General features: G+C 35.7%; 1 long non-coding RNA gene across 1 annotated transcript; it reads left to right on the top strand.

Moving 5' to 3' along the window:
- The first annotated feature begins 569 nt into the window (after window positions 1–569).
- On the top strand, window positions 570–9,406 carry LOC133277490 (uncharacterized). The gene is made up of 2 exons (XR_009746223.1): window positions 570–721; window positions 8,668–9,406. It is a non-coding gene; the product is annotated as an uncharacterized LOC133277490 (long non-coding RNA).
- The last annotated feature ends 7,656 nt before the right edge of the window (window positions 9,407–17,062 follow it).

Raw genomic sequence — 17,062 nt, 5'->3', positions numbered from 1 at the left:
GGGGAGTATCTGGGAACTGCAGGTGTCCAGGATGGGCTACAGTTAAACTAACTGATAAGAAGGTGGATAGGAGCATTATTATGTTTCTGGTGCTAATGAACCAATTAAACTGGTATGAGCATCTACTGCGCGTGCTTCAAAGGCTGCCAGAAGTGATGAAGATTGTTGGAGGAAATAAACGACCCTCAGAGACCACCACCACAATTCTGTACGCATGCGAGGAACTCTCTGGAAAACGATGTAATCCATACGTAGCCTCATGAATATGTATGTATGCCCAGTGGCTATAAAAGGACGGCTTGTGTAGCAATACGGGGACACACGTTAGGAGGGGCTATCCCCCATGTCTCCCGGCGCCGCAATAAAGAATACCTGCTTGTCAGCTTGAAAACTGTTGGCAAGTTTGTTCCTGGAGTTTTCTCTGTATCATAAGATACAGTAGTAGAAGGGAAAAGCACAGAAATGAAATCATCAGCCACCTAGAAGATATGACACAAATCTGAGTCCATTTTGTATACCAGGATCATGACTGTTTTTTTTTTTTTCTCCAGTTGTTAATCATATGGAGCAGTGGAAATCTACCTGGCAAGCTGCTGAAGTATGTTCTGCACCCAACAGATACCAGAGCTGGTGTCTGGCTTATGTCTGCATTATTGCCCATAATACATGGCCAACCAGATAATACTGAAAAGCAAGCATTGTTTTCACAGAAAATGAGAATGTATCAAAATGTGCATTTTGCATCTGACCCAAAACATAGAATCATAGAATCATAGAATGGTTAGGGTTGGAAAGGCACTTTAGATCATCATCTTTGACAACTGTCATGGCAAGTCACAAGGTCAATCAAGACTGTGACCCAATCTGTTTAAGCAGGTTTAGAAAGTTGTTCTGCACATCTGTAGCCTAATCTTTCACTATCTTCACTTAGTTTTCATGCAGAGATAGTGGATTTTTCTCCCATCCAGTGGAATAGCCATCCAGAATCACACAGCTGTCTTTATAAATTGCATGAGAGCAGTCTTCACCACTAACAACAATTATGGAGGTGATAAGAGGTTAATAATAAAAGTGGATTGTATACTTCCATCGATACACATGATGGAACTCACACTGAAGTAATCTATCAAATTTGCTTTCAATCTGTTCTTCAAACTGCAGAATAAATAGAAAGCATGTTGTAATTATTTGCAAGGGAAGTCTTTTCTGTAGATAATTTTAATTGAGATGCTCATTATTAAAATGCCAATTAACCTTGATTTTCCCTCCTTTATTATTATTTAAACTAAACACAAAATAACTTTGATGCAGATGTATAACTGTAAAACATTTAATGAGATAAATTGCTTACAGAGCTCTAGTTTAATTAGTTCAGTCATTTTCTGTCAGTTCTAATTGCATAACTAAATCCTCTATGTTTGGCAAATATCACATTTAGTATGAACTTTTTTTCAAGGCAATTAGTTCAATATTCAATGACCTAATTTGTGTACACTTGTGACTTAATTTATGTTTTGTAAACAGTTATTTTGATTCTTATTTCTCCATACAAACTGAAGCAGTTTCAGTTTCTTTATCAATTCAAGATGCATTTTTAGCAATTCAGTTCAAATGTATCGAATGTGTTATATAATAATTATCAAAGTAGCTGAGAGTTTGCATTTCCATTTCTTTTCCACAAGACTTCCAGAAAACTGACATAATGGCATATTTTCTAACATGAAAGGTGTTTCTCTTCAGCTGCTTTCACACTAGATTCAATTAAAAGCATTCAGCATTCTGACACGGGAAGATGGAACACCCACAGCACTGCTTTCAGCTGTTTCCTTTGGGGCAATAACCTGCATGTAATTGGTCATTACTTAAATGAATATTCTCTCCACTACAATACCTACCACCATCATCTCTCACTTTTATCTAGTCGGTGAAACTGTGAAATGCCATTATTCTCTACCTATTCTTTTACCTTTTCCGGGTAAAAAGCCCTGGAAATATGTCAGGAGAAAACTTCTACAGGATAGAATAATAGGATGATCTCAGTCACTGCATTCTGCTTGTACTGTGTGGTTGCCTGTCTACATTCATCTCCTGTTTACTATGATTTGGAGAAAGATCTTGCATCCTAATTTTTGCAAAATTTTTCTTTCAATTAAAGTATAAATATCTTAATACAAATAGTTTGAATGTAATTATCATAATTGATACTTAAGTAAAGTACAATTTGATTGACCCTCAGAACATAATAATCACTGGCAGAACAGTCACCTATGCCCTCCGCCACTGGGAAACACTCCTTTTCAGTAACCTGAGCATAATCAAGTTTATAATGAGCATAACATTCCCCAGTTGATAAAACTAGGGGTGACTACCCAGTCTTCCAGGAGACAAAATTATTTTGTCGATACTGTGAGGTGGGTTTATTTGCACAACTGGGATATTACCTGGTCAATAGAATGATGAAATTTAGAACTGATGCTACATTATTCCCTGCTGTTGATATGAGAATGCAAAATTTTTATCTCCCTGACTGGTTGGAGAAGGAAACATTTTCACTGAGCTGTATCTAGCCCATTAGTATGGGCTACTCATTCTAGGTTATGAAGCATTCATTTTTGTATTCTCTCAGCAAGCTATAAACTACTTCTCTCAATAGCTTACTAGTGTTGTACTGTTTTATTCTATAGGATTTGAAATTGCAGCTCTTTACGGAGTGTGTTTAAATCCTTTGGAGGTGAAAAATTATTAGCAGTAATGGCAAGATCCACTTTCAGAAAGAATCTCCAGTAGGACATTCAACAGACTCCTGGACAGATGCGTATAGAAGAAAACTGACTCAGATACTGGTGTATTCTTTAATTCATCCTGAGATGCCTAACAGTACATATAGTCTTTGAATATATAATTACCTCCACCATGCCACAAGACACTTCCCGAAAATCTACCATAACTTCAGTATTACCAAATTTTGTTCAGATATTGAAAAATAGCATTGTCCAATCCTTTTAGGGCATGCAGCCATCAGCAAAATGTGATTTACAGTATTGAAAACAACTGATATGTCTAAGGGTTACAGAGCAGACATTGAATCTTCATCTACCAACAGGAAGAAATAAACCAAACTTATCAACTTGATGTCTGTGTGTGTCATATCCCAGCTGAAACAGAATACAGAGTAAACCAGGGAGATGATAGCTAGCACCCAAAAAGCAATTTGTATCACTTGAAGCTTTATTTGAAAATGCTAAAATAGTGAAAGCTGTTCAATATCTGAAACACTGTCAGCATCCTCTGATTTTTCTTTTTTTCCCTAAAAACAATAGGCAGATTAGCCCTTGTAAGAGAGGTTACAGTCTTCCTATGCAAAGCGCTCAGCCTTTCCTTAGTGACCTTGATTTGTCATGAGGGCTGCAGTAAGATGGACATATAACATGTAAGAGTCTTCAAGGGGTACCTCCACTATTAATCAACTTGAGAAGAAGGGGGTTGCTGATGGGAATTGTTTCATGCCAAAGTGAGAACATACAGGAGTTAAATAAATCAAATGGAGTTTCTAAAAAAGGAGACAAATGTAGGGCATTCAGAAATTACTTTGTTTTCAGTTGTGCCCTGGCATTTATCATCTGCCATATATACCAGAAAGAGTGTGATAAATTTTTTTTTTCTTTACCTCAGAAGAATCTGAGAGTGGGTCCATTAAGTGCCTTCTTTCTCATATACTTATGAAAGTCAACAACAGTAGGCAAAGCCTAAAAAAAATATGGAAACAATAATTCATAGAAGTTAAAGTAGTTCAAGGTATGTCTGCTTTATGTTATAACTCATAAAATTTGTAGCACATATATTTAGTGTGATATTAATTAATACTAAAATGAAACTTGTTTGTCTTAAAAAACTTTTCTGATTTTTGTATTAAGTAACTGAAATATGTCTGTATAAGTAAGTTAATCAGCTATATGATTAACAATAATTACAGAAAATAATCAATATATAAATTCCTTATCTTAAAGTGACTATTCCAAATTATTTTTTCTATTAAAGTATTGTTTGTCTACACCATGTCTAAGAATTTTAAAGGCTCAAAAATTATGGTGCTCCAGTTCTGCTTTTCAAACATCTGCAGTATGACTATGTGACAAAAGAAACTGCAGACTAGTCCCAGGACTCTGCCTTCAAGTTACCATTGCATTTTTAGTTAAATCAGTCAGAGTTTGGTTTTTTTTTAATTTTTTTTTCCCTTGCAATTTATGACAATAGTAATCGGAATCAGTATTCGAATTAGGCTCTGAATCCTTAGTTTTAGAGAATCACCTGACATAACCATTCATTTTTTTTCTTTCTTAAATCAACAAAGAACCTCAAGCAAAGAAGAAAGTTTGTGTTTCATTTTGCTTGTAGGAATGGTATTACACTGAAGTGGAAATAAAAAGAGCTGTTCAGCCCTAAATGAAACTTACGTTAGAATGAGTTGAAAATGCGTAAGTTTATCAAGAAAAGAATCAACTTCTAAGCTATAATACTGTGGCAAATTTTTAAACTAATATGACCACAACAATATGAGTCATTTCATGATACCGATACCTCTATGGTATAGCTAAATAGAGATGTTTAATCCAAATCATCCATTGACATGAATTTATGTTATGCGTCGCATACTAACCCTTGAATGTGTCTGTGCATATCCTGTGGATTAATTTGTGTTCTAGTTCCTAAAGGTAATGTCTCTATTAATTAACTCCTTGTGAACCTCTAAGTAACTAATATAAATTAACTAATACCTCTTTGCTGAGTAGGATCTTTTTTTTAAATAGACTCCTTATTTAGAAAAAGGTATATTTAAAGCATATAGAAATCTAGAGATCCTTGTTCAAGATATTGCTTGCACCTCAAAGACATTACAGAAATCGGGAATCTTTCTTTGTTGAATATTGTTACCTTTTAATTTGAATGCCTTTTTAGAATCTAGAAGATTAAATTCAAACAGATTTCTGTTATGATAACGAGAAGAATTACCTAAAATAATCAAGCGCTAAAATAATCTTATATTTCATTAGAAATTGTGTCTTTGTCTTTTCAGAAACAATGCTCTTTCTATTTTTTCTAGATAAAACAAACAAAACTGACAATATTTAAACTATTTTTTCGTATCAGGATGATATTTCTTTTGAGATTTATACAAGTAAGTACAGTATATTTGAACTGAACTTTTGGTCTAATTGTTCCTATACAACTTGTATTTAACATCTTTGATCTCTTGAGTTAGTGATCTAATCTGCTGTATAACTCAGCTTTTATTGATCTGTTCTCATGCTGAGCAAATCAAGTCTCACTTTTATGGGAGAGATTGAAAAAGATAATAAAACTGCCTCTGAGACAGCAGTTTAAATCTGTGCAATAACAGTGCAGGCAAGAGATAAGACTTTTATTACACTGCCAAACTTCACATGAACTCAAAGTGTCATTAAATAGGTATGTGTCATTTGCCACATATATTTATTTTACTAGATAATTTTGTAACCACCCATTTAGAAGCAGTGCAGTACATATTTTCTTTGCCACATCCTATTTTCTGCAGAATCTATTCCTGATAATCACAATACATATGAAATATCTTTCTTCTCATACTTTGCATACCTTTCAGATTTTCTGTTCTCGTGTAGTTTTCAAAAAGAATTTTTGAACCTCTTTTACTTGACTGATTTCCAAAAGCAATTTTCAGTAGTTATACAAGTGGGACCATTTTTAATATGCTAGTCTGTCATGATAAAAGAAGATTAATTCTCATATACCCAGAGCTTTTCAATCATGCTCCATAATGTGTGAGTTCTGTAATGCCTAGTGTTATTACATTACTAAGAATGGAGGAAAATAAAAGCAGTGAAAGTGCTGCATCTCAGCTTGATGTTATTGAGCGTAGTTTTACTTTAGAGGGTTTCCTATTGTGGTATTTTTCCCATTGTTCCCTGAGAAGAAAGACCTGATGAGCACACTGAATGTAAACGGTATGTGCAATGGGTGACACTTTTCATTCCCATATATAGAACAGAGGAGAACAAGAAAATGCTTGAAAATAAATTGCCTGATTTTTTAAAAACTTTAACATCCTGGAGTCAGGCCAAGATTGCACCTGACAACTTGCATGTCTATCAATTACATGATTCTAGTGAACACTCTATCTTCCTATCTGAAAGGAATTTTATGATACTAGACCCATGAAACCCTGAATGCCCTTATATAGATCGTAAAGAAAAGTTACTCTTTGTTTACATTACCTCTAAGTTCTACTGTATGCATGCATAGGCACTACACCAGAGCAGGTTGATGAGGGAATGCAGGGCATGATAATCTAGAATTTCATACTATTTTTCCTTATTGAAATGAAGGGGGAAGGTGGAAGGCTGCAAAGAGTCTTTACTGGTAACTGTAGTGAGATCACATGAGTGAAATGTATGTTCCTGTAAAGGCATATCCACATCAGTCAAGTCTATCTATCTATTATAATCTGTTAGTAGCTTCATTTTCTCTGAGACAGCTGCAGGACTGGGATTTGCAAATGAGAATATGAACAATGGAATAATATGACTCAGGTCTAGAATAAACTACTCAAATCTAAATGATACATTATTAACTTGAACACAATGAACACAATTTTATTTACTTATAATTTAATATCAAATGTAGAAAGAATTCATAGGACAACATGTTGATTATATGAAATGCCACTTTGTGATTTAGAATTAAAAGGCATAAGCATACCATACAAACGTTGACTCCTTTTTCACCACCAAATTCAAACATACAGTGCTTTCAACTTATCTTAGGTTGTCATAAGGGAACAACTAATAATTTAAAAATTACCCATGATAAATACCATTAATCTTGATGTACAGTCTCAAAATAGCCAGTTTTAAAACGTTGGTTTCTAGCTGAGATACCAAGCCTCCTTGTCTTTACAAAATGCATTTAACATTCATGTATCGTGGCATAATATATTCCCATTTATCTTTCTATTTTAGTTATGTAATACTGGGATGAGAATCAGAGACATAAGCAGAAGTGGAATAAGAATGTCTGTATTGTGAGTGGGGGGCAGGCAGACTATGATGAGCAACCAAGAGGGAAAGAGAAAAATTAATTGTAAAGGCTTGACAAGACTCAAAGAGACTGTGATCAGACTTACGCAATGGAAAGAAATCCAAGATTTCTAGCTCTGCATTATGCTGCTGTCAAGAAAGATCTCTGGAACCCATTGAGAAAATTTGTGCCTTCATCCACCTATAGTGATTGGGCCACTTAAAGGTTGTGAGTTATTCCCTTAATTTGAGAGATTTAAGTCTGCCTATAGTGTGGATTGGATACATTTTTGGTGAAGGAGACTGGAGGATTTTTAATCTCCTTTCCTCCTTTCCATCAGCCTCAATCAGTGAAACAAATACTCCCCAGTCCTGCAACATGGTCACATCTGGACAGACCTATCCAGTTGAACTAGGTCCGTAACTGGCCCTGTGGATCTGAGTTTTCCAGCTGTACTTATGAAACACGGAGCTCGCAGCGCAGGACTGTGTAATCCATCTGCTTAGGGTTTTGCCTTGCATTTTAGGAGTATGTGAAATTACACACAGAAAATGTTAAAAGGAGACTGAATTAGTAAAATGCAATTAGTACTGAATTTTGTAACATTGTAACCACTACTGTTGTTTTAACCAACTTGATATCAGCACTAATCAAAAGGCTAAATGTTAAGGAAAGCCAGCAGGATAATTATACTAGATGGAGTTAAGATAGTTTAATATGTTTTAACAAAACTAGGAATTTATAAAATTATTTTTCTAGTTTCACCAGAGCATTAGAAAATAAAGAATGAAGGTACTAGTGCAACAAAGCTGACCAAGCCCTGAAATCAAGTTGTTCATTCACTCTGTCAGAAAGGCATCCTGCCAAAGCGGTATCATCTTGATTTCTCCGCAAACAAGTTTGAAAAGCTCCTGATGGCATCAGCCTTTTGGCTGCCAAATCACATGCTGCTTTGTTAAATTCAACAGCAGCCTCCCTCACCCACTTCTTTTTCAAAAGAAAGGAACTATGTTATAAATTTATTCTTTTGACTTGAATACCTGAAAATGTTAAATGGGAAATTTTAGCTATTGGAGAAGAGTTGCTTGATTGTTTTCTTTTTTGATTAAACTTACAGATAAAGATTGAAGAAAACCAATTTTTGTAGGATTACAAAGCATAGCATAGGACAATGTCAGTTGTTTTTAGGGCAGAGAGAGAATGATCTGATATCCATCGTTAATAAAACTCTTCGTATCATTCATGGTGAAAGACATGTTTCTTGGGTGGCATCCCGAGAAGGAATTCCTACATAGAACCGCTTCTGCACTTCAACTGTTCCAAAACTCTCAGCAAATAGAATTTAAGAAACCCAGTAGTGAAATGAGGCATGCCAATCAATACTAGGGGACTCATCCATCTCTCCACCAGAGGTGTGAGAATAATAAGACAGAAGCCTTCAGCAGTGCTGAGCCACATGGGACTGACACAGGATATCTTCAGTATTGCTGATTCCCAACCTGGGGGTCATGACCCCACTGTGGATGGCAAGGCTATTTTCTGGGGAATGCAAAAGCTTCTTTCAGAAACTGAGCGTCTATTTAAATCTGTTTATAGACTTTCTGACTGAGAAGATAAGCTAAAGAAACTGTTTCCCTGGCTAAAGAATGTATGAAAACAGAGTATGGCCAGATCCTGAGATGAGACAGGATGGAAGAAATGGTGTTCCTCCTGCTCCCCAGACACTGCCCAGCAGAGCAGATTTGTGAGAAGTCCTCTGCCAGCAAACGCAAATATTCTGTGTAACTAGGTCTTCCTTTTGAAAGGTCTCCTCTGACCTGCATATGTGGGAAGAGTACGCTGTGTCCAGGCATGCCAGTGTGCCTCCTTTACACACATGCCATCTTACAGGAAAACATTTTGTAACCACGTCTTTTAGGAGATACAATCCCATCTGACTGTGAAGGACCTGCACTATGCTGCCTTATGTTGTCAGCCCTGCAAAGTAACCACATTTTGCTGTCCTTGTTTCTTCCTCAGCCCCCTCACTTTGCAAGTTTTATTTTCTATGTGGAAAGATAAACTCTGTGAGATGAACAAGTTCTCAAACTTCAGGCGTCTCTGAAAGTAATAGGATCTGCATCATTGGGGGACTTCTAGGTACTACATTAATGATAATAAAAAAGCATTCTTCCTGGTCTTGACTGCTAGAGAGCTTGTCAGCTCTCTGAGAGTTTTTAATGGACAAAAATAATAAAGCCTGAATAATGTTAGGTGATATGTGATTAGTCTGCTGCATTTTGCTGTATCATACTTGCAATCAAAGCATTAAAAGTTTCAAAAATTCAATTTTAAAGTATTGGTTTTGCATTATGTTTTGATTTTATTTTTCTTTAAATTTTCATGATAATTTAAATATAAAAAGTACAAATAATTAATGACTAAATTTCTCTTGTTATATTTCTTTATTGCATGCAGTATGATAAAACTTGTTTTAAAGCAAATTTTTTCTTTTTAACTTTTAAACAGTAAATTTCAGTATAATAAAATTTCACTAATTTCTTGAATCAGATTGCTATATCATCCAACAATTGTGTTAAACTTCAGAAATGTTACTTTAGTGTCTTGGTGTTCATTTAAGTATTTCTTGGAAAGGTAAATGAATAGTGTTTGGTGATCTCAGTTCAGTTCCTAGTAAATGTCCACATCACAAAACTGCTACACTTAATTTTGCATGATTGATAGTCTCTGCTTAACTGAGACCTAAGGCTGAGCCAGCCTGGGGACTTTATTACCTCCTATTCTAGTAAGGGTGGTCCAGCCAGGTCAAAGTCGAGGTCAATAGTAGGACAGAGAAGGCACTAATTTTGCTTTGAAACAGACTGCTCTTCATGAAACAAAGAACTTCACTTTCCAGCACTGTTTCACGACCAGAGATAATCTGTCTAGGAATGAAAATGTTTCCGATAAATATTATCTTCTTCACATTCTGATTTTAATCATCAGCGTAATACTTTAAACCTACTTTAAATATTAAATTGTCACTGATGTTGTTTGGAAGGCATATTTTATAGTTAATTCTGAAATCCTCCCTTTGATATAAGCCATCAAGAATGCTTTTGTGCTTTTCTTTTCTCCATTGTTGAAAAAAGAAATACCCTTAACATTAACATTTAAATTTCCCTCAGGGCTGCTGGAAGCTTCATCAGCTTACATGAAAAAGCAGCTATCTGTGTTAAGATTCTGTAGTTTCAGCATAGTTGAGAAAGGTGGTCATACTCATAAAATATATTTTTATTTACTTAGTGTTGCACCTATGATCAGTTCTGCATGTAACACAAAAGTCCATTAGCAACATATTTTTATCCAAAGGAGTGTTAACAGTAAGACTGGAGTGCCTTGAGAAAACCAGGAGGGTAATTCAGTGAGTGGAGTTTGATTACCTATTTTGTTTTCTATTGCAAAACATTTATTTCAAGTTAAAGCTGAAGAATAGGATGCAATGATGTTACAAAGGCTGAATTACAACTGGAATAACTCATGTGATCAAGTCCCAACTAAAAAATGAATGTGAATCCATAAGATTGATAAGACCTATAAGATTTAAGGCTTTATAAATTAATTTTTTCCGTGTTGCAAAGTCCGTACTTAAATTTAGGAATAGTCAGTAGCTCTGAGATTTTGACACTCATTTTTAAAAAGTATTTAACTGGTTATGTGTTTGTCTTTGCAGTGAACGAATTTCACTGCAATGTTTTTAAGATAAATAATAGCTGTCTTTGCCATCTGAAGTGGAAAACCTGTTTGAGGCTGTAAAGAACTGAGCTATGTACCTGCAGAGCCAGCTTCTGCTTACTGAAAATGTGGGTTGTAAGGAGGCTGCTCAAGCAAAGAACAAAAAGTGCTGTTTTTTTCTTTTTCTTATGCTTAAGCAACAGGGATTCAGGTGCAGTGCTGCAATGGATGAGAAGACACAACACAGAAAAAAATAAAATTCCAATCTTAAGCATCTAAATTTTGGGAGAATTTAGGATTTTAGATTTTGCTCATCATAAAAAAGAAGGCTCTTAAACATACTGGAATATAAGTCTTGTTTAGGTATACTCAAATGGAGGAGAAATTTATACCTAGTGCTTTGGTATTTCATCATTTCCAGTGTGTGCTTTTCTTAGGATACTTATATATTTAACGAACAGGTTTCACTATAGCATTTTTAAATTGAAGAGCCATGGTTTTCTTTTTTAATACCTTGTGCTGAAAACTCATAAACATACTGATGACTCAGCTAGCAGTTGGTTCAGATTTAATGCAATAAATGTGTTGCAATTTCTGTCATTGGATCAAACCCCTAAAAAAAAGAATGAAAGTTTTAAGCTGAAGGACATCATGAAAGGCTCTAGGAAAGGAGCCACATTACAGTTCTCTCTTGTTATCCTCTTCAAACCAATAATTCATTTTCAGATTATGGCTGGGTGTATAGTCTAGTTTAGCTGAAAATGAAGTAAGTACATTAATATAAAATATAAAAGGACTGAAACAAAAAAGATTATATTTTTGAACTTGAAGACAAACATCTTTTAGATGAGGTGTCTTAGAGGGAATACGGACACTCAACATACAAAAATAAGTCTGTTTTTGTTGGATTTATTTGCTACTGTTTCAAAATCTCTATGCTACTAAAATTCTTAAAGAGGGATTAACTTTGCACTGTTGATAAAAGATCAAGAAGACAATACAGAATGACTTTGCTTTGTGAAAGTAAAGATTGAGTATCTGAAGACTTCTGGAAACAAAGCATGATCTGCAATGAATTGGAAACATATGGAGGGGGGAAAAACCCAAGCCTAAGAAGTAAACATTAGTTGATGTTCATAGTGAAGATCAAAAGCTCCCATAAACCATCTTCTACAAAAAGGATGACGAAAGCTCAGATTGGAAACTTCGTTTATATTCTGCAATTCCTTTCACACTTCTTAAAATAATTCCTAGTACACAAGACAGACTGAGAATTGTATGACTTAGATATCAGATTCTTTATACACATATATTACAGAAAAATAACCTGATTCATTTTTGTATTCCCTTAGCTTAACAGTACTGCAACCTTGACAGCAACGGAGCAAGATCCTTGTAACACAAAGAGTTGTGCTGCGGTGAATTAAAGCTGCAGTAGGTTGCTGGGGGGGTTTGTGTGGTTTTTTGTTTTCCCATTGTTATGTTTTGCTTTTTTGTTTTAATTCCTTCCTTTCCCTCGCTTCCCCCACCCAGAGTTATATTATGCAAATTAAAGAAAGTAATCTTCTTAATAAGTCTGATGTTAATTCTTATGAATGAATCCATACTGTAACTGAGCTTCAGTAGATGGCTTTATTCTGAGATGTTTTCTTCCATTTTCTTGATTTTCTCTAAGTATGTCCTTTTGTGGAAAGTGAGACAGCAGGGAATGCTACTGAAACAACAACAATATTCTCATCTTTTTCAAAATTTGATCTTGTTGATTTGTCACATTTGCCATGTATTTTTTAAAACATACAGCACTTTAGAAAGTCCTGTAATTTTGCCTTTAGCAGCAGCTAAAGAAAAGAAATAAAATCTGAGTTTTCATTTCATTCATTCAACCTTGTTTCTATATCAAGTAGCTAATAATTCAAGATGTGAACTTACTTTCTTTTGTATATTCCAAGGTCTGGAATTTAAAAATGTCAAGGTAAACTTACAGCTGAATATTTCAAAATTAGATGCTAAACAAACATAATGGATTAATTTTATTATAGTGTAATTTTGTATTGTTTTTCCTAAATATTTTTGAACCTTAGAAGCAATTTATTTGATAGGAAGCTTTTTCTTGCATGCTTCTGATAACTTCCCAGGTCCATAACGTGGTATGCTGGCTTTATCTTTTTAAGTTCTTTAAAATAGATACTTATGAAATGCAACCATATCCTGGGCTGCATCAAAAGGAGAGCGACTAGCAGGTCAAAGGAGGTGATCCTGCTCCTCTACTTTGCTCTCATGAGACCTCACTTGGAGTATCACATACAATTCTGGTGCCCTCAACATAAAAAGGACATGGAACTGTTGGAATAAGTCCAGAGGAGGGCCACGAGGATTATCAGAGGGCTGGAGCACCTCCTATATGAAGATAGGCTGAGAAGGTTGGGGCTGCTCAGCCTGGAGAAGAGAAGGCTGCATGGAGACGTTTAGACTGGATATAAGGAAGAAGTTCTTTACTGTAAGGGTGGTGAAGCACTGGAATGGGTTGCCCAGGGAAGTTGTGAATGCTCCATCCCTGACTGTGTTCAAGGCCAGGTTGGACAGAGCTTTGGGTGACATGGTTTAGTGTGAGGTGTCCCCGCCCATGGCGGGCGGGGGGGTGAAACTAGATGGTGTTAAGGTCCTTTCCGACCCTAACTATTCTATGATTCTATGATTCAATTTGGTAACTTCTGTTGTTTAGGGGGCATTTTCACTAGGAAGAATGCGGGTCTTCAATTTAAAAGGAAGATTCTCATAGACTGACTTTAAAATGCATGGAATTTGTTTCAAAGAGTTTCCTTTCCTATATTAAAGCATCCAGGAAAATAGAATTAATTTAAAGCTAGTTTTAATAATACCTACTCATCTTGATATTCCGTGTATAATTTTTAGGAGTTATAATATGAAAATAACGGTTGAGTTATATTTAGGTAACATAGGGTGATTGATCTTCTCTAAGGGGTTTTACAAAATAAAATATTTTCCAATTAGTTCAACTTTTCAGAAGAATAGTGCTCATGGTACTTGATTTAAAAGTTTGCATTTTTGTTTGCCATTTGATGCTTTAATATTAAAATTGTTTATTGACAACATGCTACTCAAGCACTCTTCAGTACACTGTTCAAATATTCCTTCAATACTAGAAAAAAATCCATTTTTCTAAATCTTTCACTATTATTAGTTGTCATTATAAGGCTCTTTTTTACTTTTTTAAAAACACGCTATTGGATTCCTAAGATAAACTGAAAATCTATTTTTTTCTTCAAAAAGAAAAGCAGATTTTCAATGTCCAGCATTGAAACTGAGCAGAAATTTCATTACTGTGATTCAGCCAGCCTTAACATATTTTGAGATTAATTCATGATTTTTTAATTTTATTTTTCTTTTATAATTTTATTTTTAACACGACTGAAAAATCAAAAGATGTCAGGATGAATTTAATTAACTAATACTTTGATTATAGTGCCCTTTCCCTAACTAGGGAAGCTGGCCTGCAGGTCAACCACTAGGGCATTCTGCATTATCATAGCATCACAAATCTATACACTTGATTCTTCCAGATGCAACAGCTTCCAGAAGAAACAAAAAAGAGTCTTAGGATATTCCACTTTAACATACCTGCTTTTCTTCCAATCTTGAGGTAGATGCTCATTCTTACTGCACTCTCCATGGATTTTTGGACCTCACCATACTGCAAGATAATGGTCAGCACATTTGCATTTGTTTTACACAAGCTATGATCAGCAAAGCCCCTGAGGAACATGAATTTTCCTCCTGCTGGCCTGCTCTTGTCCAGCGTGTACTTCAGTCCATGAAGTTTCGGTTAGATTTTATGTCTGTAATTCGCATATTCTTCACAATACAGCCCTGATGACTTCCCTGAAGAATGTGCAATACGTAGATAACAGGTAGAAGAAACAAGGCAAGGAGAAGGTACTTTTAAGGAATGGCCAATTTTGGACTCCACTGTAGTTAATATGCTGGGAATGTGAACCTTTCAGAGAACTCCTGTAGCACTTGTGGCCCATTGCTAAAAACCTCTATAAAATCCCCATGTTCTTTCTGTTGTTATAGAGGGATGCTGAGAACACTGAGGGTTTTGGTAGCAGCCAGCAGTAAACCAAACTTCATGTATGTATATGTGTGCTGGCCCAAGACTGTTACTGTGATAGAGGTAAAAAAGAAACCCCAGTGACTTCTACCTTTTGCATTTTGCTCTCTAATAAACATGGCACGTGTTAGCCCGTCACTAACATCTCCAGTGTGCTTAGCACCATTTGTAGCATGAAATGAGGCAGCATAAAACTTTCTTCCTCAGGAATTTACAACCTATAGGAAGTGAAGGATCAATGCAAATACAAACACACAAGATGTTTGTAGGACATGGCAGGAGTGATGGAAGGTTGCTTCAAGTAACAATTTGGTTCTGGAAGTTTTATTTTTTTGAAGGAAAGTAAATGGAACAGCATTGTCTGGATATTGCAGGTGTAAGGCAGGGTAGGGAGAAACACAAGGTGCAGCCTGGATGAAGGAAAACCAGAGCAGAACACAGTAAGTGACTGGGGGGAGCAGCAATGCAAAACTCCAGTGGGAGCTTTTCCCACATTCATTATGTTTATAGGGCTCTTCTGCCATATGGATTCACTGAAGGTTCCAGTGAGTGAGCCCTGCATGCCACACCTGCAGTCAGGAATGCCAAAGGCAATCACCCTCTACAGACACTGCTTAATTGCTCACCCGTTTAGCTCCACAGAGAGTACTGGTACAAGTTCTCTGCCAGAATTTCTGATGCAAACAGTTAGAAATATGTGTACCTACACATCTCGATGTGCAATGCTTCCAGCAGCCTTTTGGGCAATTTCTGGGAGCTGAAAAATTCTGATTCCTCACCTAGAGGGTAACACTAGGTAATACAAGGCAGATATCCAAACTGCAGAATTTATGTATCCCTTTGCTGTGAAAATCAACAGACAAATCCAACATTGTCTGGAAGGGGGAAATTTGAGTCTGCAAGCTGTTAGACTTTAGGTACTGATAAGGAAAGGCATCCTGCACTGCATCTTGAAAAAAAAAGTACGGTAAACACAATTCCAGTCAGAACAGGTCATTTAAAGTCTTTCCTGCCTCGGGCTTAACATGACACTTAAGTGCTACTACATGTGAAAAGAAAAAGCAATTCAGCACTCATAACAAACTGTTTTTTCTCTGTCATTGGAGCTAAAATGCTAAAGGATTCCTACAAGCAAGGGAATTGTGTGCAGAGATGTGCTGTGTTTTCATTGGATTCCCTATCCATGCAAGTTATAGAAACAAATACTACTTTAAATAAAAATAAATGTAAAAGTATACAAAAAGTCTTCCACATATACAAATGCAATAAACCAGCTTTTCTTTTCAGAATTAATATGCTGGAAAAGCCAAATAAGCTTTTCAGTTCAAAAGGAAAATACTTTATTCATTACAGAAAATTGCAGGGCATTAGATTCCCTGGGCTTCTCTAGGAAGAACACTTTTGGTGATTGTTCTCAAGATTCCAGCTCTCACATGAGAAACATGCAAATGTGAAGCATGGCATCTTTATCACCAGAATAAAAATATTGGTTAAGAAATTTAATCTTTGAAGCTGGAGTTGACTTTGATGAAAGTAGAGCTTTGGGTCTAGCCATACTCCTGACTGTGAAACCATTGGGTGGAAGGCAGTGACATGGATAATTCACCAATACAGTGAAGAAATCTCAAGAATGGAGCAAAATAGTTTTCCAAGTCAACTAAAATTTTGTAACTATTTTGAAATCAGGACAAAATATCAAAACTGTGAGAGCTACCCTAAACTTCTTCCTGTCATCTGGGTCAACTAAAATGCCTCATTCTTGTAATTTGGGGCAATTTAGTTATGTCACACAAGTGAGAATTTTCAGTTTGAGGATGATACAAATTACATAATCAATTTTTTGTTTAATTAATTACCCATATAAACGGTTTAATTTTCCAATTTGCTCCTGAATATTATGTTAATTAAAATGCAAGTACCTTTAAATGTATCCCCCTTTAGAAATAAACTGAATGTATTGTCTTATGCCTGACTCTCTCTACCTCAAAATGGAAGCTTAAGGATGGCATTCCTGGAGCAAGTGCCACCTTGCTCCAGGTTAGAAAGTAGAAACCAGGTTATCCAGCAAATTAAATTCATACCCCATCCAGAGGGACTACTTTTAAGGACAAAAATCTAATTTCTGTTCTGTGAACTCCTGGAACT

This window comes from Pezoporus flaviventris, unplaced genomic scaffold (genome assembly GCF_033815535.1).
Source record: "Pezoporus flaviventris isolate CSIRO_AGI_PZ_B2104156 unplaced genomic scaffold, CSIRO_AGI_Pfla_v1 ptg000057l, whole genome shotgun sequence".
Classification (NCBI taxonomy): Eukaryota; Metazoa; Chordata; class Aves; order Psittaciformes; family Psittacidae; genus Pezoporus; species Pezoporus flaviventris.
Note: the sequence above shows the minus strand (reverse complement) of the source record. Positions and strands in the feature narration are given on the sequence as shown.